This window comes from Oncorhynchus mykiss, chromosome 7 (genome assembly GCF_057628025.1).
Source record: "Oncorhynchus mykiss isolate SJ-2025 chromosome 7, ASM5762802v1, whole genome shotgun sequence".
Classification (NCBI taxonomy): Eukaryota; Metazoa; Chordata; class Actinopteri; order Salmoniformes; family Salmonidae; genus Oncorhynchus; species Oncorhynchus mykiss.
The window spans coordinates 52,022,711-52,047,028 of record NC_143028.1 but is presented as its reverse complement, the minus strand read 5'-3'; the positions used below and the strand labels follow the sequence as shown (position 1 = coordinate 52,047,028).

Below are 24,318 nucleotides of genomic sequence, written 5' to 3'. Positions count from 1 at the left end.
AGCAGTGGAAAGGGCACTGGCTTCTCAGCAGCCACTCACCATGATCTGTAAACAATATTACCCATGATTCTCCAGAGGTGTGGGGGAGGGATGGTGACGGCCATGCTCTACCTGACATTTAAGAAAGGCAGTTTCCATAAACACACACGCACACAATTTGTTTTTCATAACCACAGAGATGATGACAAACAATAGAGAATCGTTATTATTATCAAGAACACTGACAGATTCTTTGTGATTCAGAGGAAATGTAATGATATCAGTGTCAGTGTGTATAGAAAGCAATGAAGTTAAACCTGGAATCAATAGGAATTGAATCAGAAAGTGTTAGTGAGGTAAATGTGAGACAACACCAAACCTATTGGTCTTGGGATCTCTTGAGGTAAATGAGATTATAAATATGAATATTTAGGGAAAAATAATGATTTTCTAGTGATCCCTTGAGTCCAGCTTAGTAGATAGTGACTGGCAACACACACACACACACACACACACACACACACACACACACACACACACACACACACACACACACACACACACACACACACACACACAGAGAGAGAGAGAGAGAACAATGCAAACCAGCCAAGAAGGACAGTCTATTCATTGACATGAGCAGACTTTAGAGGACTCCTGCTAGTCTGATATACCCCCTCCTCATACTCCCCCATCCTTCTTTTACTCTCTCTCTCTCTCTCTTCTCTCCCTCTCTCTTTTTATTTTCCTCTCCCTACTTCAGTACCTCCCTTTCCCTCCCTCACTCACTCATTTTATTTCTCTCTTTTCCTCTCCACTCCTTCCCTCACTCACTTATTTTCTCCCTAGCCCTATGACCTCTCCCTAACTCCCTCCCTCTCTCTTCCCTGTATTAGGATTCTACTCCTTGCTCAGCCCAGTCTTTGTGAGTGGGTTAGCCAAGCGTGTCACAGTGAGAACCAGTGAATGGTAATGAACTGTGTGTGTGTGTGTGTGTGGTGGTGAGGGTGTGTGTCTCAGAGAAGGAGGGAGTATTCAGTGAGTATGAGGGCAGAGCCAGCAGAGAGAGGGTGAAGAGTGGATAGAGGAACGGGAGCGGAGAGAGGGAGGAGAGTAGACAGAGAGGGAACAAGGCAGTCGGCTGATTCCATCTATCCATCCTTTCTTTCTCTTTCTCCTCTTCTGCTTCAGTGACGGGGTAGTGGAGGTGTGTGTGGGAAAGGAAACCCTCCCTCCACACACAAACAGACCACTGCTCCTAATCCCTTCCACCTGCCTCCATCCCACTCCCTTCTCCCATTGTCATTACTACCTCCAGCTCTGTCTCATTCCTTCTCACCCCATCCCATCATCCCATCTATCTCTCTATCGCTCTTTCTTTCTCTCCAGCCCCCACGCCCTTCTAACCCACACGCTCTGTGTCACCACCGTGGTGAAGAAAATGATCGGCGAACAAGCTGGAAAAGGTAGAGGAGAGGACAGAGAGAGGAGAAGGAGAGGAAGAGTGAACTCTGTCCATTCAAAACAATCCAGACTTTCCCGTTTCCCTGATGGATTATCGCCGGCCCCACGGACAGAAGGAGGAGTGGAGGAGAAAAGAAAAAGACCAATAGAGGAAGAGAGCATACAAGCATTGAGCTCTGGACAGCCAGTTCGCCTGAAGGGTATGGTTAAAAAAACTTCAATCATTTTCCTAACAACTTCAGCTCCTTTATGTCCCTTTGGTGTTTTTCATTTCAGTGTAATTTATCTCCCTCTCTTTCCTGCTCTATTTTCCCTCCTTCCCTCTCTCCCACCCCAGTCTTGTCTGCAGGCTGTGCTTGGGACTCTGGCTAATTGTGGAGTATTCTCAGGACTCCAGCGGAGGAGAGAGAGATGCTTTCTCTTTCTTTTCATTCTAATTAATTGCCCTCTATGCAAACACTCAAAGAGCCTTTCTCTTTGAGGGCGATAATTTCATATTCTGTTCATATCAGTATTTTCCATTTGTTTTTTCCACACATACTGTACCTGTAGGCTGCCACTCAAAAAGAAAAAGAAAAAAACATACAAAAACTCTCTGACATCCCTAGGGGGTTTGGGAGTGGGTGTACAGAGAAATTAGAGAATAAACGTGAGAGTGAGAGATAAAACATAATAGTGTGGAGTCTACTAGAAATAAGTATTTCCCAGAGTGGTGTGAGGGAAGAAAGAAAGGAAAATACTATTTTCACCTCAGGTCTAACCAGTGCTGTGGATAGACAGAGTATGACATCGGTCCCTGCTCATCGGTCCCTGCTCATACAACACCGAGACTGAGAAGAATGCACAAGACTGAGGAGAGAACGGACGGACAAACACACAGACAAGTCAGCCCTCCGACCCCAATCGCATTCTGGTCCATCTCTGTTAGGGTACAGCGCCCTAAACACACATACACTTACTCACACACACACTCACTCATACACACACTCACACACAGACACAAAAGAACCTTGGCTTCGTTTGGGACCCTTTTCTTTTCAGAATTATTTATTTTATAGCACCCATTTTTCCCTCTCTCTGCCCCCTTCTCTCCCTGTCTCTCTCCCATCTCTCCTCCATCTCTCCATATAGACTCTGAGAACACCATATCTCCACTACAAAGACCTCTACACTTCCTGATTCTTACATTGATTGGTCTTTCAGTTCCTCCCTTCTACATATCTCTACTTCTCTTCCTCTCCCTTTACCTCTTTTTCTCACCGTTCTTCTTTCTCTCCTTTTCTCTCTCTGTCTCTCTCCCTCTCTCACTCTCCTTTGCTTTCCTGCCCCCCTCGTCACACCTCACTCCCTCTCTCTTCTCCTACCGCTCCCTCACTTGCCCGGTCTCATTGTCTTCACAAACAGCAGTGTTAGTGTGTGTGTGTACGGGGGAACCAATCCATTCTGCAGTGGAGCCACGGAGCACAGGGGAGCCTGAGGTGAGTACGCACCGATCCTTACCCATATCATATACTCCTCTGTGTTTGGTGTCACCTGAGGGCAGTGTGTGTGTTTTGTATGTGTTTTTGTGTTTTTGTGTGTGTGTCTGTGTGTTTTGTGTGTCAGCGTGTTTTGTGTGTCTGCGTTTTTTTCTGTTTCTGTGTATATTATCATTAATGGTGTGTCAAAGGCGATAATTGTGGCACTTCACTTTAGTCCCCATGGAATGTTATGTGGAATACGAGGTATGACTGTGGTTGACGTGTGTGTGTGTGTGTGTGTGTGTGTGTGGCACCACAAGGTGAGACTGACTGGGACTATACTCGCTCTGTTTATGAATTACTGACCATGGCTTTAGTTTCACTCCCTGTTAATTCACATTAAGCATGTACACACACACACACACACACACACACACACACACACACACACACACACACACACACACACACACACACACACACACACACACACACACTCACACACACACACACACGCACACATGCACACACCACATTCCATGGCAGATTTAAGTATTTCCCAGGGGTGAACAAGAATAGACCTAATTCTAAATCAGGACTGAGCAGAGAGCTGGTGCTCAAACTCAGCCAGGTCACCCGTGATACAAGTAACTATTCAATGTCCATCCATGCCTGAAGACGTTGGGAGATGAGGTTGAAACCGGCCACTAGGGGCAACACTGAGCGCTGTCACCTTCAATAGGTTTGGGTTTTGCTGAGGCGTTGTGGACGGGGATGATGGATGGGCGTAAGCATCTGCATCTGGTACCAAAGGTTGCAAAGTTTGAATACAGCGATAGAAAGTTGTTTTGAGATTTTTGTTTTAAGCCTATCCTAAACCTTAACCCTTACCATAACCATTCAGAGTTAATGCCTAACCTTAAGATTGTGAAGTTAATGCCTATCCTAAACCTTAACCCTTACCCTAACCATTCAGAGTTAATACCTCACTCTAAACTTTGCCTTTAATACTTTGAAATTTGACGTTTGCAACAACTTCGAAATGTAATGTTTGAGAAACATGGATGAACGTCTAATTCTGACATGAGACTGTGAGAGCTATTTTCCCAAACTACTCTCATAGCACTTGTAGCCCTGGAACACACACATACACACACACACACACACACACACACACACACACACACCCACACACACACACACACACACACACACACACACACACACACACACACACACACAGAGAGAGAGAGAGACACACAGACACACACATACGCATGAACACAAACAAACCCACACAAACGCACACGTGACACACAGACACACGTATTTCAGCTTAGCTGCTGCACAATTTCATATTTGATTGTTTATTTTGTTCTTTGTTCATTCTGATAGAACGTGTTTCAACAAATTTCAAGTTCCTGATTCAAATTTCCTGGTGTTTTCAGGAGCTTATTAAGAGTCTGCTACGATAGTCCAGCTAAAATCCCAATGATGAGGAGGAATGAGAGTGAAGTGGTAAAACAGGAAGAGGATGAAAGAGAAAATATCTAGTGAAGAGAGAGAAAAGGATAAGAACAGAGGAGGAGGGAGAGTGAAGCCTCAACTGTAAAGGCCAGTGAGTGTTCTTCAAAGCGTGTGTGAGTGAAGTCAAGCCAAAACTCATTCATTCACACGCCTTCCCCTTCTCTCTCTCTTTTACTGCAGCCAAGGAGCAAGCAGAGAGGGAGAGAAAGAGGGACATAGAAAAATCCATTCGTTCACACGCTTTCTCTCTCTAGCACTGAATCAGGTAGAGGGAGGGAGGAAAGGGGGAGGTGGAGAGAGAGGGAGAGTTGTAGGAAGAAAGTGATACAGAAAGGGATACAGGAAGAGAGGAAAAACATCTCTGGCATTGCATAGCTCTACCCACCATCTGATCAGTAATAATTTTGCATCATCGTACACACACAGACACTCTCACATCCACATGCACACACACAGTAATAATTTCAGTTCTGCCAATTCTGAGTCAATAAAACATGAATCAGTTGATCGTCTTCCCTTCTCTTCTATCTCCTCTCCCCTCCTCATTCTCCTCATTCTCCTCCCCCTCCTCCTCCTCCTCCTCCTCCTCCTCCTCTCCCTTCCTCTATCTATAGCTAGGAGAGAGAATGTGTGATATGCAGCAAGGGCAGGGTTGGGACGGATAAAGCTGGTTTAGCAAGATGAAATACACTCACTCACTCACACACACACACACACACACACACACACACACACACACACACACACACACACACACACACACACACACACACACACAGGACTCCTTCTGTGATCCCACAGAACAAGGAGTTGTTTTGTAGTTTGGGAGAAAATCTTCTTTTTAGGGCTCCTAGGGTTTCAGGATAGAGTCGAGGGGAAAGAGGAGGGATAGAGAAAGGGAAAGAGGGAGTAGAGGGGAGAGAGTAGGGATAGAGAGAGGGATAGAGAGTGAAGTGGGCAGGGACGGATTTACGAACGGGCCCGTGGGGCCCCTGACCTCTACCTCCTAACCCAAATCCGGCTCTGGTAGAGGGGAGAGAGAGAAGGACGGGAGGAAGAATGACCTAAAATATCATTACCTAAAACTGAAAATGGTTAAGAGAGACGGACTGAGAAAGAGGAGGGATGATGCTGGCAGTGAGAGAGGGAAATGGGGTGTGAAAAACAGATAGGTAAAGTAGAGTGAGAGAGACAGAGGGACTGAGAGAGGAAGACAGGGCATAGTCAAACTTTAATCAGATTGTTTTTGTGGTGTGAACAGGTCGAATTGCATATACACTTTTGTGACCAACCGGTTCCAATCGGTCTTATGTAGCAAAATTTGAAATTGTGTTTTTTACATTGGCGAAAAGTAGAGACTCAGAGCTACAAAATGGTATGTCATACACTACAGTTGAGGAACAATGGGAAAGTAATTTTGCTTTAAAAGTTGATAAACTTGTAAACTCACTTTTGAGAAAATGGCCTTTGAATGTTTTGGTACTACTATTGGAGACCCCTTCTTTGTCTACACCCACTCAGCATCATTCACACCCTCTTAAGCTTTAGCCCCACCCATCTCTTTACGGGTTGATCAGAGTGTTTTGTACTAACAGCAGTAGTCAAGCACCCAAGATAACTTTCTAGCTACTTCCAGACATCCAAGTGAGAGAGAACAGCTCACTGAACATTACTCGCCCTAGCAGAGCTGGTTAGGTTGTTATGTTTTCCAGAGCGTTGGTGACTGCAGCTGTGGTTCATACATTCAGAGCATTTCATGTTCAGAGCGCACACTGGACACTCTGGTCGATTAGTTTTTTAATATATATATATTTTTAATTTAACCTTTATTTTACTAGGTAAGTCAAATTCTTATTTACAATGACTGCCTATTGGGGAACTGTGCATTAACTGCATTTTTCAGGGGCAGAAAGACAGATTTTTACCTCATCAGCTTGGGGATTCGATCCAGCAACCTTTTGGTTACTGGTCCAACGCTCTAACCAGTAGGCTACCTGCTACCTGAGTAGGGTTGAGCCGAATGTTCTGACCTCACAACGGCAATCAAGCACCCAAACTAACTGGATAACATTAGCTAGCTTGCTAGGTACTTCCAGATACAAATGAGAGAACACCTCACTCCGACCATTTTACTCCCCCTAGCAGAGCTGGTTAGGCTGTTTTCATGTTATCCCGAGCATTGGTGACTGTAACTGTGCTGCTGGCAACAATTCAATTATGCTTTTTTGCGAACATTTATTGACACCAGCCATATTCAACGGATGTTGAGCGTTCATAAATTCATCAGTTATTCTGCGCTCTCGCACACTAAGATAAGAGTCTTTTGTTAAGACATGTAGCTAGCTAGCTAGCTGGGTAAAAAATTAACCATTATCCCTACTCATGATGTTACTACCCAGCATGAATCTGCAGGTAGCTAACCAACCAGGTTGAATGTTAGCTAGCTAACACTAGGCTATAACTAGTCAAGCAAATGCGTCAGAGATACGAATAATGAAATAGGATCCTAATTTAACAATTTTATCCTTATTTACCAATTGCATGCCGTTTGTGTTATTAAGGCACATGAAAGTTATTATGTTCCAGAAGGCATTTAGATGTATTTTTTAAATGCCTAATGCCTCTCCTGTGAAGTAGTGACGTGCGATATACACCTAGCTTCTTGAAACGGTTTATAAATGCCACTGGTGGCGTTGGGACACCTGTCACCTGTCACCTGTTTAATATGGAAGTAGTGAATGTGTTTGTGTGTGCATTGAAACTTCATTGCAAATGGAGCATAGAGAGTTTCAGCACCTAGATATTCATATGCTGCAGAATGGCCTTCACACACACACAAACACACACACACACACACACACACACACACACACACACACACACACACACACACACACACACACACACAAACACACACACACACACACACACACACACACACACACACACACACACACACACACACACACACACACCCATTGGGATGAAAATTGAGGTAGCTTCCAGTTCCTCTGCATGTGCAACAAGATTAATGAGCTGTCATCAGCTAATCAGGTCAGCCGGTGGGAGGGCTACGGAATACCAAAAAGCAGCGTGAGCCAGTGTAGGTCAATGGTGTGTGTGTGTGTGTGTGTGTGTGTGTGTGTGTGTGTGTGTGTGTGTGTGTGTGTGCGTGCATCCATGCCTGTGTGTGTTTGTGTGTGTGTGTGTGTTCGCGTCTGTACGTGTGTGCATTCATGTGTGTATGAAAGTAGGTGTGTGATTGCGTGGAAAGGGTTGCTGTGAGAGATTGAGAGGGAGGATGCCCTGATTAGCAGTGAGCTTTTTAAAGTTCTCTCCTCCTCCTCAAGCGTGTTCCCTCCCTCCCTCCTTCAACAAGCTCTCACAGTCTCATTGCAGAATTAGACATTCATCCACGTTCTGCAAACATCACGTTTTGAAGTGTTTTTGTTGCTCCAAACGTCACATTTCGAAATGGTTAAGTTAAGGCACACATTACGAATAGTTAAGGTAAGGGTTAATGTTCAAGATAGGACCCCCCCCCCCCCCCCCCGGGGTTTAAATAGACAACCTTCTCATCCAGAGTCATGGGATTCCATCCATCCACCACCAACCCCGTTCACAATGTCCTAGCAAAACCCAAGCCTACTGTTGCCCCTAGTGGCTGGTTTTGAAGGCATTTCCCGACGTCCTCAGGACATGGATAGTCCAATTTCAACATCAATCTTGAACAACCTGGCTACCTCTCTGTCTTTCTCCAAATTTCTCTATCCTTCTCTCCAAAGTCCTCATTTGGGGTACAGAGCAGGTGTGTGTGTGTGTGTGTGTGTGTGTGTGTGTGTGTGTGTGTGTGTGTGTGTGTGTGTGTGTGTGTGTGTGTGTGTGTGTGTGTGTGTGTTTGTGTGTGTGTGTGTGTGTGTGTGTGTGTGTAAGGGGTTGGGGCTACACGTCGACATCCTTTGATCTCTAATCCTTTCTCTAGCCATTCTTTTTATCCCTCTTTCTTCTGGTTCTGTCCATCTCCTGTCCTCTCTTCTCTCGTTCTGCGTGGCCCATTGCCACGTCTACATTGTGAGCAGCTTACAGAGAGCTATCTGGGGCAGGCTGCCCTCTCTCCTTCTCTCCCTCCCTCGGTCTAGCTCTGCTGCTCTCTTATTCTCTCTTTTTGTGCCTGCTTAAAGAGATCTATGCTGAGCTGACATCAATTCCTCATTCAATAGTCATTTTATTTTCCCCGACTCCTCTCTCCCCTCCTCCCTCTCTCCCCTCGCTTTCTGAGATCACTGTGACCTTTATCTCTTTCTTTCGTTCTCTCTCTTCCCAGACGGAGGTAATCCCTCCAGCCCATACTTAGCTCTGACACTCATTCTCTCTCTTTCTGCTCTTTTTACACATTCTTCTCTTTCCTTCTTGCCCTTTCCTCTGCGGCTGGTGTCTGTGAGTTGAGCTGGGTGATGGACAAAAGGTTGGGTTGACTCATAGTGTCCCGGTCATTACTGGTATCAGCCTATGTTCAGCACGTTATTGGGTAGCCTATCAGCTATCAATTGTAAGGGACAGGATCAAGGTGAAACAGAGCTTACAGCTGCAGTAGGGCCACTTGTAATACTCTTTGATAGTGTGTGCTTAATCCTCTGTAATTGAGGGTAGAACAGCTCTTGTTCTCTGTGTTTCTATCCTCTACCCATAGGAAAGAAGAGTTGAGCCAGTCTACGGTGTATATAGGGGACAGTAAATGGACTCCGAGTGCAGGAAGGAGGTGTGTGTGTGTGCACGTGTGCGTGCATGTGTGTCCAGTAGAGAGAGAAAGCCCCTGTGTGGTTGTGTGAATGGGGTCTTTGTTAGCAGAGCTGAGAGACAGTGAGCCGTGAGAGAGACTCGGACACACAGTATTACCTGACAACCCCCCTCTCTCCCCTATCACCCAAGCAACCCTGTGACCCCAATCTACACATACACTCTCACACCAACATACATTTACACACACACACCTGAAATACCTCATCCTGTGCTATAACACATTTCCCCCGTCTCTCTATACCTAACTCTATACCGCCTCTCTACGTTGCTCCCTCTTTAGCTATTCCTCTCTTTCCCTCTACATCCCCCTCTCTCTTTTTTCTGTCTTTGTGTTTGAACAACTGAAACTGTTTTCCTGTTCCTGGCCCTCTGCTTTATCTGACCAGGTGGAGGGGAAGAGGGGGCTGTTGGCTTACCTGGGGCTAAAACACAGGGAGCACTGTGTGTGAGAAGAGAGGGGGCGGGAGAAGAGGGAAAGAGAGAGAGCAAAAACAGGTGCATACAGAAGGAAGGGGTTTAGGACAGTAGATATCAGAAACGGCAACTCTTTTATGTTTTCCTGAGTAGTTTTAACAAAAGGCACATAGGTTTTTACAGGAATGGGAATGCAAACTCTCAGACAGTCACAAGACTTCCTTTATGATTTCCTGTGGAAAGACATGGAGAAGAGGGTGAATACAGTATGAGATACGGAGTGGTAGAGGAGAAGGCGGAGAGGTAGAGTATCTGGTGTGGTCTGTTATATGGGTATTGTCTATTTTATTGACTGATGCATATGGAATTTATGATTTTTGAGTGTGAATCTGATTGTAGATTTAGTGTGCAGAAGACATCATACCTCCCCCTCTATCCTTTCTTTTCACTCTCCCGACTTCCCGTATATCTCTCTCTCCTTCTCCCTCCTATCTTCCCTTGTCTCACTGTTCTCGCTTCTATCGCAAACGTAGACCGGCAGTCAGTGGCGTACCACAGGTTTGTTGTTTTAAAGCACATTTTTGCTGTTTTAAAGCTAATTCCCTGCAATTCTGCACGTATTTTATTGCAATGGGGCACAGATTAATATGTGAAGTTTTGTAGTTAATCTCATGCTATTTTACAAATTTTCCATGAGGCAGAGAGAAAACGTTGCAGTTTTCTTGGTAATCTTGTGCTATTCTACACATTTTGCAATGAGGCTGAGAGAATTTAGTATTTTTTTATATAATTTCCTGCAATTCTACTCACCATTCCGGGGCTGCGGGGATGTGTGGTACACCAGCGCCATCAGTGACTCACAGACCGTCAGCGACTCACAAAGTGATTTCCCCAAGTTTTCTGTCTTTTAAATCATGTTGTAGATTTGAGGCTAACTGTTCTGTTCAGAGTATTACGTGTCCTAACTCATATCATTATTAGATGAATGGCCAAACATTCATTTGAACTTAGAATTGATTAAGGTATAGCCCATACTCTATGATACAGCCAATATGACATGTTGCATGGTTGGATGTGAATGGCTTAGGCCGGAGAACACAGGGACAGTATTGTCTATATGTAAGGAGGGGCTTCAACAAGGGAAAGGTCCAATGTGTGTTTGTGCATGTTTGTGTGTGTGGAGGGTACAGGAGACGGCAGTAATCTCTGACTTCTCTGAAGTGATGAAGCTGGTTGGAATCCGTCTGGAAGACAGGACGTCACATTTGATCCCAACGTGCCACCGGAGTTATTTAGGGACTCTGGGGGATGACTCATAACAGCCCTTGCTACCCCCACCCCCTTGTCTGCCCCTCACTTCAATTTCCTTTCTCCCTTTCTTCTCCCTTCTCACTTCTCCCCCTTTCTTCACCTGCCTCCTCTTTCTCCGGGGGCAAAGATCGTTAGGTGTCTTATCTAGAGGTCTTTACATCACTCACAGCCCTGTTATCACTGCAGCCAGGGCACTGCTCACTTCTCTCCCCCTTTCGCAGGAAAGTAATCCATTTTTTAACCAAGGGAGGGATGAAGGGAAGGGGGGAGGAGACGTTGGACCTGTCTGGAGAGCCTCCTTTTCTTTTTTAGTTTGATTTGTTGTATTTAGAAGGGGCATTGACGCAGGCTGTACCAATGTAAACAATCCATTTTAGAATGTCACAACGGTTTCTGGAAACAAAATCTGCACAAACACGCACACACAGACACTCACACACATTTCTCAGTCTTATCACTGCTGTCATGCGTGTGGACTCAGACAGCCAGTTTGCCTAACAAAGGCAGCAGAGTCTGGATTATATCTGTGTCCGTGTGTATAAATAATGTATAATAAGCTAATACGCTTTCTGTATTCTGTTAAACTTGCCTGGCTGTTGACCAAAGGGATCAGTTTAAGGATTCTGTCACTCAAAGTCAATGCCTCTGCTTATCAGCACACATACACATGCACGTGAATGCACACACACACACAGATAAATGTGACCCGTTTCAGAAAACTAGGCATATGTCGCGGGTTTAAACATACCGTTTGAACATACATTTTGGGCAGAAATGCCTTCTCGAAAATGTGAACTTTCATGTGCCTTAATAACAAACTTGTATGCCATCTATAAAAATAAATAAAATTGTTAAATTACGAGCCTAGTTGGTTTAGCCACAGAAAAAGTCAGCAACCTTCCCGCTAGCCATGATTGGCTAAGAAAATTAGTGGGCTAGACATGCTGAGAGATGAGTTTTGATTGGTCTGCCATATAGCACGCTTCTGTCTATTTTAGCTGGTCTAGGTAATCCTGTCTAACACTGCTTTTTTAAAAACGTTTGCGTATTAAAACTGCATAAACCTAATGTCAAGTTAAAGTGTACTGTTAGCAAGCTGACTGGCTCGATATCTAACGTTACGTGTATGCTCTCCACTTTCTGGAGGACCGAGTTTTGAAATCAGTGGAATTTGAGTATGATAGCTAAGGAGATGGAGAAAACACCTGTCTCCAGATTACATCTTCAAACTAAGGGTAACCATGGCATCCTCACAGGAGGCAAGTCCATCCATGATGTAAGATTGTCTAGCTAGCTACATTTTCAGATATTACACGTTTCTAATTTTGACAAAAAGGGATTTCATTTCAAGTTAAAGTGTACTGTTAGCTAGATAACATTAGCTGGCTGTCTCGCTAGCTAACATTACATGTATGATCTCATTCTTCGTATCTCTGACGCATTTGCTTGACTAGTTATAGCCTAATGTTAGCTAGCTAACATTCAACCTGGTTGGTTAGCTACCTGCAGATTCATGCTGGGTAGTAACATCATGAGTAGGGATAATGGTTAATTTTTTACCCAGCTAGCTACATGTCTTAACAAAAGACTCTTATCTTGGTGTGCGAGAGCGCAGAATAACTGATGAATTTATGAACGCTCAACATCCGTTGAATATGGCTGGTGTCAATAAACGTTGGCAAAAAAGCGTAATTGAATTGTTGCCAGCAGCACAGTTACAGTCACCAACGCTCGGGATAACATGAAAACAACCTAACCAGCTCTGATAGGGTGAGTAATGTTCAGTGAGCTGTTCTCTCTCACTTAGAAGTCTGGAAGTAGCTAGAAAGTTATCTTGGGTGCTTGACTACTGCTGTTAGTACAGAACACTCTGATCAACCCGTAAAGAGATGGGTGGGGCTAAAGCTTAAGAGGGTGTGAATGATGCTGAGTGGGTGTAGACAAAGAAGGGCTCTCCAATAGTAGTACCAAAACATTCAAAGGCCATTTTCTCAAAAGTGAGTTTACAAGTTTATCAACTTTTAAAGCAAAATTACTTTTCCATTGTTCCTCAACTGTAGTGTATGACATACCATTTTGTAGCTCTGAGTCTCTACTTTTCGCCAATGTAAAAAACACAATTTCAAATTTTGCTACATAAGACCGATTGGAACCGGTCGGTCACAAAAGTGTATATGCAATTCGACCTGTTCACACCACAAAAACAATCTGATTAAAGTTTGACTATGCCCTGTCTTCCTCTCTCAGTCCCTCTGTCTCTCTCACTCTACTTTACCTATCTGTTTTTCACACCCCATTTCCCTCTCTCACTGCCAGCATCATCCCTCCTCTTTCTCAGTCCGTCTCTCTTAACCACTTTCAGTTTTAGGTAATGATATTTTAGGTCATTCTTCCTCCGGTCCTTCTCTCTCTCCCCTCTACGGGCCCGTTCGTAAATCCGTCCCTGCCCACTTCACTCTCTATCCCTTTCTCTATCACTACTCTCTCCCCTCTACTCCCTCTTTCCCTTTCTATATCCATCCTCTTTCCCCTCAACTCTATCCTGAAACCCTAGGAGCTCTAAAAAGAAGATTTTCTCCCAAACTACAAAACAACTCCTTGTTCTGTGGGATCACAGAAGGCGTCCTGTGTGTGTGTGTGTGTGTGTGTGTGTGTGTGTGTGTGTGTGTGTGTGTGTGTGTGTGTGTGTGTGTGTGTGTGTGTGTGTGTGTGTGTGTGTGTGTGTGTGTGTGTGTGTGTGTGTGTGTGTGTGCGTGTGTGTGTGCGCGTGCATGTATGCCTGCATGCGTATGTGTGTGGTATTACCTCTCCTACGCCTCTGATCATTGACTCATCCATATTCAACCTGTTAATAATGTACAGGGTTTTCTCATCTTCTGCCTAGCCTGTAACATAGCTCCAATAATTACCTCCCTCTAAAGAAGATAGAAGGAGAAGACGATGACTCAAATAGTGAGAAGATGAAAGGACAGAGTGCAGGAGAGGACAGATGGATACATCGGCAAGAGAAGAAGGGTGGGAGGAGAGGAGAGAGTGAGCATGAGAGATGGAGTGTAGAAGAGATAGGCATAATGTATTTGCAGGATTAAATCATTATGTCAGATCTTGGATAGAGTTGAAGATTAAAGAGTGGCCATAGCAGAGGGCTTCACAAATGATCGTATAGTCAGAATAAAGCTGGAGCATTAGTTACAGCAGTAAAGCTACTGATTGAGATGAAGAGTTGAAGGGCATTGGGACATTGGTTGAGTTGACGATAGGGCAGAATAAAAGAAAGTGGTGGATGTGATAGCATCTAGCTGTACCAGCTCTCACATTCTCACATCAGAATTAGACCTTCATCCATGTCATCAAATGCTACGTTTCAAAGTTGTTGCAAAGTCAAATTTCAAGGTGTTTAAGGTTCAGTTGAGGCATTAACTCTGAATGGTTATGGTAAGGGTTAAGGTTTAGGATAGGCTTAAAACTAAAATCTCAAAAACAACTTTCTATCTAGATTAAAACTGGCATCCTTTCGGAATTAGAGGCAAATTATTGTGCCCCTCCCCCATCCCTGTCCACAATGCCCTAGCAAAACCGAAACCTACTTGAAGGTAGCTGCACTCACTTTTGCCCCTAGTGGCCGGTTTCTACGTCATCTTCCGACATCCTCAGACATGGGTGGATGTCGAATACTGACTCATATCACGGGTGACCTGGCTGGCGATAGAGTGTTGTTCCAGTATTACTGTAACTCCCTGCTGTGGTGTCGGAGCTGTCAGACAAGCTGAACGTTTTAAAGTCAGAGAGAGTGAGAACGCTACACACAACATTTATATAGACAGAAACGCTGAGGTTAAGAGGATAGGATGCTCACAGAACACACACACAGTCCAAATGGGGGTTGGGGAGGTGGGTGTCTCTTTAACTAACTCGCTGCTGTTTTCTATGGCTTTCTATTCCTATGTGATTTTTTTTCTACTGTCACATAGGGTCCAAAGTCATTGGGTACAGAGTGGAACCTCTGCTATGTCACACACACACATTCACACTGCAGGGACTAAAGCCATCGGGTACGAAGTGGAACATCTGCTAACGAAGGGGGAGAAGAGGAGAGGAGGAGAGGAATGGGGTGAGGTTGTCAGGGCTTGAGGAAGGAGAAGTTGCAACTAAACTGCGAAAGTCAACACACGCGCACACAGTGTGCCTGTAGGCAGCCCTAGCTCTGGGTCAGAGATAACTGCTATAGTATGAGATGAACACTTCCTTAGGACACATACACACAAAACACACATCCACCCCACACACACGCTAGTTGACGCTTGTTCGTGCTGACTCTGGTATCTAATGAAGCTCTCAGTTTAACCACCTGGCTCTTAATCTCAAAGCAGCATGTGATTGGCTAACGACAGGGAGGAAGAACTGTTAACGTGGTACTTTCTCTATCCCAACAAAACACCCTACTGTAACTGTGACTGTCAATCCATGTGTGAGAGTAAGAGAATTCTGACAGTTAAAATGTTCACAAAGATGTGCGAACGCATTCCACATGACATATCCATGGGCTACCAGGTCTACAAAGAGGCTGTCAAATAATAGACAGACTGAAATGTCAATCAAGAAACCAGTGTTTAGTGCTGCATATCACTTGTTTTTTCAGTGCTCGTTCTTTATGTCTCAGTCAGATGGAAAGTAATCTGTCATAATTCATTATTTCTGGCTTAACTCCTGATAATCATTTTTCCTGTAATGCTGTAGGGAGAATGGCTGGTATTAGAGAGTGGGATGAAAAATTGGCTTTCCTCCTGCTTGAGTCACAGAGATCGATAAACTGTCGATTTATTCCTTACCGCATTGTGTGTGTGTGTGTGTGTGCGTGCGTGTTTGCATGTGTGCGGACGTTGGCAGAATTATGGGCTGACCTATGGATTGCCACTCAGTAACTTTCAGAGTTTCCCACACAACAGATCAGGAATCTATTCTGTTCTAAACTTTTCACGGCTCAACATCCCCTTGAAAAGTTTAATTTGAGCTTTAATGTTTGAAAATCTCTGGAGTGTGTTTGCCTTCTGGAATAGAAGTTTGCCTACAGGATAAGAAGTTTGCCTATTGGATAAGTGCAGCAATATTTACTGACATGAAAATCTGGTTCTAGACTGAACAAAAATACAAACGCAATATGTAAAGTGTTGGTCCCATGCTCCATGAGTTGAAATTAAAGATCCCAGAAATGTTCCATACACACAAAAAGCTAATTTCTCTCAAATTTAGTTTACATCCCTGTTAGTGAGCATTTTTCCTTTGCCAAGCTAATCCAGTCCGCCTGACAGGTGTGGCGTATCAAGGAGCTGATTAAACAGCATGATCACTACACAGGTGCACCTTGTGCTGGGGACAATAAAAGGCCACTCTAAAATGTTCAGTTTTGTCACACAACATAATGCCACTGATTTGAGGGAGCCAGAGAATGTTATGTTATGTTATATTAATTTCTGTACCATAAGCCACTTCCAATGCCATTTTTAGAGAATTTGGCAGTACGTGCAACAACTGCAGACAATGTGTAACCAGGCTAGCACAGGGCCTCCACATCCGGCTTTTCACCTGTGGGATTGCCTGAAACCAGTCACCCGGACATCTGATGAAACTGTGGCAGACAGCATGTATGGTGTTGTGTGGGCGAGCGGTTTTCTGATGTCAACGTTGTGAACTGAGTGCCCCATGGTGGCGGTGGGGTTACAGTATGGTATGGGCAGGCATAAGCCATGGAAAACAAACACAATTGCATTTTCTCGATGGCAATTTCAATGCACAGATATACCGTGATTGTTGTCGTGCCATTCATCTGCCGCCATCACATGTTTCAGCATGATAATGCACAGCCCCATGTCGCAAGGATCTGTACACAATTCCTGGAAGCTGAAAATGTCCCAGTTCTTCCATGGCCTGCATACTCACCAGACATGTCACCCATTGAGCATGTTTGGGATGCTCTGGATCAACGTGTATGACAGCGTGTTCCAGTTCCCGCCAATATACAGCAACTTTGCACAGCCATTGAAGAAGAGTGGGACAACATTCCACAGGCCACAATCAACAGCCTGATCAACTCTTTGCGAAGAAGATTAATTACACTGCATGAGCAAATGGTCACACCAGATACTGACTGTTTTTCTGTTTCACGCCCCTAGCTTTTTTTTAAAGGTATCTGTGACCAGCAGATGTATATTTGTATTCCCAGTCATGTGAAATCCATAGATAAGGGCCTGATTTATTTATTTCAATTGACTGATTTCCATGTATGAATCATTGAAATTGTTGCATGTTGCATTTATATTTGTGTTCAGTCTACTTTAACACCACCTCTCTGGGTCTCTGTCTCTCTCTCTCTCTGCAGGTACTACATGTGTCTCAATCAAACCATGCCCCAGTTCACCTTTGCCTGTTTCTGTGGTCTGCACGGCTTCTGCCGGAGACGGAAAAATAATAAAAATAAGAAAAGGGAGGAACAAGTGGAGATGGAGGAGAAACAGAGGGATCAGGAGACAGAGGTGTGAAGGAAGTCTGGAGGGACTTCACCCTCCTCTTCATCTTCTCAGAGACTCTGTTTTGGTCATAGTTGAAAAGCGGTTGAAACCCCTTCCTGTGTACCTCAGTCCTTGGGAATGAAGACAGGATATTTTCACCAAACACACTCAGTACCACTGATTTTTACTCAATTGAACTTAAAACTGTGGTCTGTAATTTCTTATAAATTTTTTTTACTCCATGTAGGCCAGTACACTTACAAAGTCCTGCCAAATTGAATTACAGATTGTGCCTTTTAGATGGGGAGATGGAACAGTATGTAATGATGGCATTCTTCTTTCTACGTTCAGATCCTTTTCCATTATTCACACTGTGGTCCGTCTCTCCTCCACCTGAAGCAGCTGTCCAATCAGCAGCTTCACTGGACAGTGTAGGTAGAGGTCAAAGGTTAAAACAAATGTTATTTACAATCTCCTCCACCAAGGGTGTAGGGTCCACCAATGTAAATTAAAGATATGCATGGGTCTGTAAATGTGACTCACTGCCTCGATTACAGTAGGTATTAAGTAACAAAATTATATATATATATATTTTACATTAGATAAAAGTAGAGACTCAGAGGTAGAAAATTGTATATCATACACTGCAGTTGAGGAACAATGGGAAAGTAATGATATTTGAACTTGTAACTACACAATGAACCATAATTCCCAACCCATACAGTAATAGCAATACAAACTGATTGTCATAGCTAGCCACCATGCATGAATCTGCAGGTAGGTAAAGCTAATCAACTATGTTCAATGTTAGCTAGCTAGCTAACATTGGCCTATAACTAGCAATGCAAATGGATTTCTGATATACTAATAATATTCCTACACAGATCATACATGTAACGTTAGCTAGTGAGCCAACAAGCTAACGTTCGCTAGCCTCCTAACAGTTCGCTTTAACTTTCAATGAAAACAACTTTCTGGCTAAATTAGAAACTTAGAATATCGCTTCATGGCAGACTGCTACCCCTTTAACCCCGTTTTGTTTGTAGTTACAGCTTGTTTGGCCTGCGTTGTGTCAAGTCACTCCAGTTCACACTGTAGGTAGTAGTAGTCCATCTAAACTTTTTTCCACTGATCTTTGTCTATAGCGCCTACTAAAATTCAGGGCAGCAATGTTGTTGAGAGCAGTCCAACATTATATCTTTCAAAAAAGATAGCCAGGATTCACATACGAAGCAGCTCATGTTATAAACAGAAGCATGCTACATGGCAGACCAATCGATCTCATCTCTCAGCATGTCCAGCTTATCCATTATCTAAGCCAATCCGGTCTTTTCCATGGCTAAACCAACTAGGATCCTAATTTAACAATTTTATCCGTATTTACCAATTGCATGCCGTTTGTGTTATTAAGGCACATGAAAGTTATTATGTTCCAGAAGGCATTTAGATTTTTTTTTTAAATGCCTCTCCTGTGAAGTAGTGACGTGCGACATACACCTAGCTTCTTGAAACGGTTTATAAATGCCACTGGTGGCGTTGGGACACCTGTCACCTGTCACCTGTCACCTATTTAATATGGAAGTAGTGAATGTGTTTGTGTGTGCATTGAAACTTCATTGCAACTGGAGCATAGAGAGTTTCAGCACCTAGATATTCATATGCTGCAGAATGGCCACACACACACACACACACACACACACACACACACACACACACACACACACACACACACACACACACACACACACACACACACACCTTCTCATTAGCCTGTGTAATTATGCATGGCACATCCAGTTGGCCAGTGGAGATGTAATTAACCTTTTCCTGCAGGAAACAGCAGTCTGGACGTCTGACACACACACACACACACAGACACACACACACACGTCTGGTGTCACGGAAATAGAGTGTCAAAGACGACGTCTGGCATTCAATGATAATCCCCTCACGCATATTTACATCCAAGGTTTAAACTATTAATGTCAGATTACCTCTCTTCTCCCTTTATCTTCCACCCTTTCTCTCTCTCCCTCTTCTCGTCCCCAGCCCCTTCTCTGACTTTCTTCCTCCTTCACTCTCCATGTCTCTGTGTCTGTCTGTGTCTGGCTACACAAACCTCTTTCTCTCTTCCGTTCTGACTGTCTCTGTCTCCTTTTTCTCCTTTCTCAACCTCCTTGCCCACATCCCTCTCTCTCCTGCTCCCTCTCCCTCTGTTCATCTCTTTATCTCTCAGTAAAACACGTTCTCTGGGCAGTGAGCATGGCCTTGCCTGGCTGGCACCTCCACAGATTGACACCAGCACTCGCTCAGGGAGCCCTCTCGCCAAGTCCACAAAAGCTGCTTTACAACAGATGAAGGGATAGTGTGATTGTGTGTGTGTGTGTGTGTGTGTGTGTGTGTGTGTGTGTGTGTGTGTGTGTGTGTGTGTGTGTGTGTGTGTGTGTGTGTGTGTGTGTGTGTGTGTGTGCGTGTGCGTGTGTGCTTGCGTGCGTGAGTGCACCCACACGCGCGTGAGTGTGTGTTTTTGTGTGTGTGGTGGTCATGTGTGTGCATGTGTGTGTATACGTGTGAGTTTATAAGAAAAGATAAAGCGATAGGGTTGAGTATTTTCCTATTGAGAACAGTGAAATAGGATAAAGCTAAGCCATTTCACAGAGATGAGCAGCTATTATGAGCCACCATGTTACAGAAAGGCTTTTTAACAAGAAAGGGAGAGAGAAAATGATAGGGAGAGGGGCAGAGAGAGAACAGTTAATGAGAGAGGGATGGAAATGGAAGAGGGAGCTAATACTCGGCACTCATGCTAATTGGCTACAGTTGCTAACTCTCTGAGGTGAGAGGAGGTTTAAAAAAGCACAGACTGATCCCGGCATTACACTCGTTTAAAGAAACGATTCGCTTGAATAATACAGAGGAGCTGAAATGAATAACAGGGTGTTATTAGCAGTGGGAGGGCTGTTTTTCACCTGAGTGACTATGTGTAGTCTTCTCAGCCAGGTCGCCCGTGATACAAGTCAGTATTCGACGTCCATCCATGTCTGAGGACGTCGGGAGATGGCATAGAAACTGGCACTAGGGGCAACAGTGAGCGCTGTTATCTTCAAGTAGGTTTCGGTTTTGCTAGGACATTGTGGATGGGTGTAAGCATCTGCCTCTGATTCCAAATTCAAATCCAGTAATAAAAAGTAGTTGATATTTTTGTAGTTGATATCTCCAGCCTTAACCCTTACTTTAACCATTTGGAGTTAACGTCTAACCTTAAGAATGTAGAGTTAATGCCTGAACTTAATCCTAACCTTACAAATGCTGAGTTAATGCCTAAACTTAACCTTAAACAATTTGACATTTGATGTTTGAGAAACATTAATGAACGTCTAATTCTGACATGAGACTGTGAGTGCTGATACAGTTTTCTATGGATCATATCCATACCATGCATATGGAGCCTTAATCAAAGACAAATAGCTGAAAATAGATGGGATTGACTATATAGCGACTCCCAGGCCTGGAAATTTACTGATTTTAGGGGCTAAGCCATTTTTCCTTTAAGAGGTGCCCAATCTGCCAGGGCAACAAGGTCATCTGCTAGGGCACCAATGCCATTAACCAAAATAGGCAATTAAATAGTGTAGGTGATAGCCTATGCATATTGGCTGCAGCCTGTCAAGTCTAGACAGATGCTGACATGAGGGAGTCGCAGGAAAATGTATGACTTTTAATTACATATATCGGCTAAACGCCAGTCATGTTTGACAAATATAATGTAGGATCCTTATTAATATGGAAAGGATTGATTCTGTCGACATACTTGAGGCACTGTTCATTCAGATAGAAGAGAATGGCCAGTTCCTGATGCACACTGCATCACCCACCTTGCAATCTGAGTGGAGGTAGTCAACATTTTGAAACTGTTGAACCATAAACAGAATTGTTTAAAACCTGGAAGTTTTTTGTCATTTTATGAGGCATGTCTTACCATGTCCCAACCATATGAATGTTAAGGGGATTATTTTATGAACATTTCCCCATATGTCATTGAAACAAGTAACATTCACCTGGAACTTGGAACATTCACCTTTATAGCCCACTGCCCTGTGCGCATTGCTGTGCTTATAATGTGAAGAAATAGCCCAATAGTTTATCCTACTTTGGAGTTGCGGTGGTTGTGAGAAGGACCCGATCATGTGAAAGGCATTGGCTAATAAGAATTAAGATATCTGAGCGAGCCATATGTGAGAGGTGCATCGGAGCTGTGCTTCGGAGTACGGTGATTGGCAGCTGGGAGAAGGGAATTGTAATTAGCCTATTATATTCAGCCCAAGGGCACAACGGGCACTGTCCACAAGGCATGGATTTTTTTAGGGGGCATTATGGCCACACAAGTGGGCATGGCCGTCAATGCCCCCGGGAAAATCCAGGCCTGGCGACTCCTATGAAAGCAGGAGCAAAGGAAAAAGGGAGAGGGAGAGAAAAGGAGTGCTGTCAGATTAGATTTGGGTCAGAAAGGGAATTGAAGAGCCAGTGGGGCAGAGGGTGTTACATATGGACGATATTCATCTCTTTTCCTTTCTCACTCTCTCTTTGTCTCACTACCGCTTTCTATCCCTCTGTCCCTCCCCCATCTCTCTCGCTCTTGCTCTCTCTACTCAATACCTCACTATCTCACACCTGCAATATAGGGGGAGTGAAGGGGAAAAGAAGATGAAAACCACCTTCTCCTCTCCTCATCCCCCTCTCCCCTCTTTCCTAATGAAGACTAAAAGTGATCTTTCTACTCTAATGCTCTAATTGGGCAATAAGAGATGGGAACTGATAGAGATTGATTGAGATGGATAGAGATATAGTGATGAAGAAAAGAGGGACAGACAGAGAGTGGGGATTAAGATATAGAGAGGCATAGAGAGGCAGGATTTGAGGTAGAAAGAAGAGCAGGAAAGGAAGTGAGAGAAAGTGAGGAGCTTTTATGTGACTGAGAGACAGATAGGGTGATGGGAGATGAGACGGGATGAGTAAAGTTAGAGAGATATTTTGAGAGCAGGAGAGAGAGAGCAATAGGTTAAGAGAGATAGAGAGAGATGGTGTAATTGTGATGGTAATAGGGTTTGTCAGGAGCACCTGTCAGGGTCGAGCTGAAGCGGCTCCGGAGCGAGGGAGGTGATGGAGGAGAGGAACGAAATAGGGGATTGGAGTCAGGATCCCTCTGAGGAGAGTCCTATATCCATGGCAGGATTACCTGATTGCCAATTTGTGTCCGTCTCCAGACATCACACACATAAAACACACACTCGCATTCACTGCAGGGGAAGGATGGAGTTGATTGGACAGGCTCTTGGTGCCTAACGAGGTGTCTATGGCAATCACAGACCAGCTGCTTTGTGATTGGAGGAGGGCTTGTATTCACATAATTTCTAGATGAAAAGAGAGTGCTGCACTGATTATCTTCTAAAACCCAGCTTAGAAAATCAAAGTGACCTTCATGGGAGAGATCTCAGATATTTCTGAGTACAGAGTATGTTGGCTTAGGCAGATTTATGTATTCAACATACAGGTGCTAGTTAACCTGAGAATGGTATTAAATGCCCACCCAGATGCCTGGAGCGAGGCAGAGAGAAGAGACAGTGAGAGGGAAGGGCTGGGTATGGATCCTCAGAGAGAGACTGGTCCTCGGATCAGAAAATATTGACAGGCTATAACCCAAACACCCAGTTATGTCTGACACTGTCTCACACACACACACACACACACACACACACACACACACACACACACACACACACACACACACACACACACACACACACACACACACACACACACACACACACACACACACACACACACACACACACACACACACTGGATAGCAGGTTGTTTGTATGTGTAAAAAAGGAAGAGTTTGTGTGTGTTGTGGAGGGGTGTGTAGTGTGTATGTGTAGGGTAGTGGGCTGTATGCTTGGGATGCGGAGCACGTCAGAGTTCTGTGGAGTTTTCTTTGCAGAAAAGCCTCATTAAAGAGGTGTAGGCTCGTCTTAACACAGCTATCTACAGCCAGACCAGACCACACACACACACAGAGAGAGGGAGAGAGCGTGAGGGAGATGCTGAGGGAGACACTGAGGAACACTTAAAGCACACACACAGACACAAATATGAAATACGATATAAAGCATCTTTCTCAGGTTGCTGTGGTATCACACAACATTTGAGTGTGAGTGAATGGGTTTGTTCTCATCAGGATTTTACCTATCTCTCCCTCCAGACTCTCTCATCTTCTGGGTTTCTATGATCTTTCCTTTGTCCTTAAACTATGTTCTCCTATTCATGTATATTTGATTGTGTCAACTCCGCGGAGATTGCCTATGGTGTATATGTGTGCCTTTTAAATCTGTGCTTATGAATAAATAATAGATTCCTACGCACTCTGATTATTAAAGAAGCCATATTGCCAGGAACCCATGATGAAATTATATTGTAATTCATGCCTCTCCGATGAATAAACAGATATTTTTCCTTCTTGCAATTTCTTTCCCGTTTCTGTTCCAGTCAATGAAATCTAATGCTCTGTTGTTTTGCGCTGAGACTCCCTGATGTTTGCATTTGTATGGTTTTCACAACTGCTCTGAGATTCTTTTATAAAATTGTCCTGTTTCTAAATATACAGCCCTCCTTCTCCTCTATTCTAAAGCAGATGATTGCATTCACACTGCTTCACCAAGGCAAGAGTTCATACAACAAGAACACGGGAGAGAGGGAGAGGGAGAGGGCAAGGGAGAGAGATACAGAAAGAAAGAAAGAAAGAAAGAAAGAAAGAAAGAAAGAAAGAAAGAAAGAAAGAAAGAAAGAAAGAAAGAAAG

General features: G+C 44.0%; 1 long non-coding RNA gene across 1 annotated transcript; it reads left to right on the top strand.

Annotated features, from left to right (window-relative positions):
• The first annotated feature begins 682 nt into the window (after positions 1–682).
• LOC110528047 (uncharacterized) lies at positions 683–23,987 on the top strand. The gene is made up of 3 exons (XR_002474183.3): positions 683–1,643; positions 1,781–2,921; positions 17,332–23,987. It is a non-coding gene; the product is annotated as an uncharacterized LOC110528047 (long non-coding RNA).
• Positions 23,988–24,318: the final 331 nt, after the last annotated feature.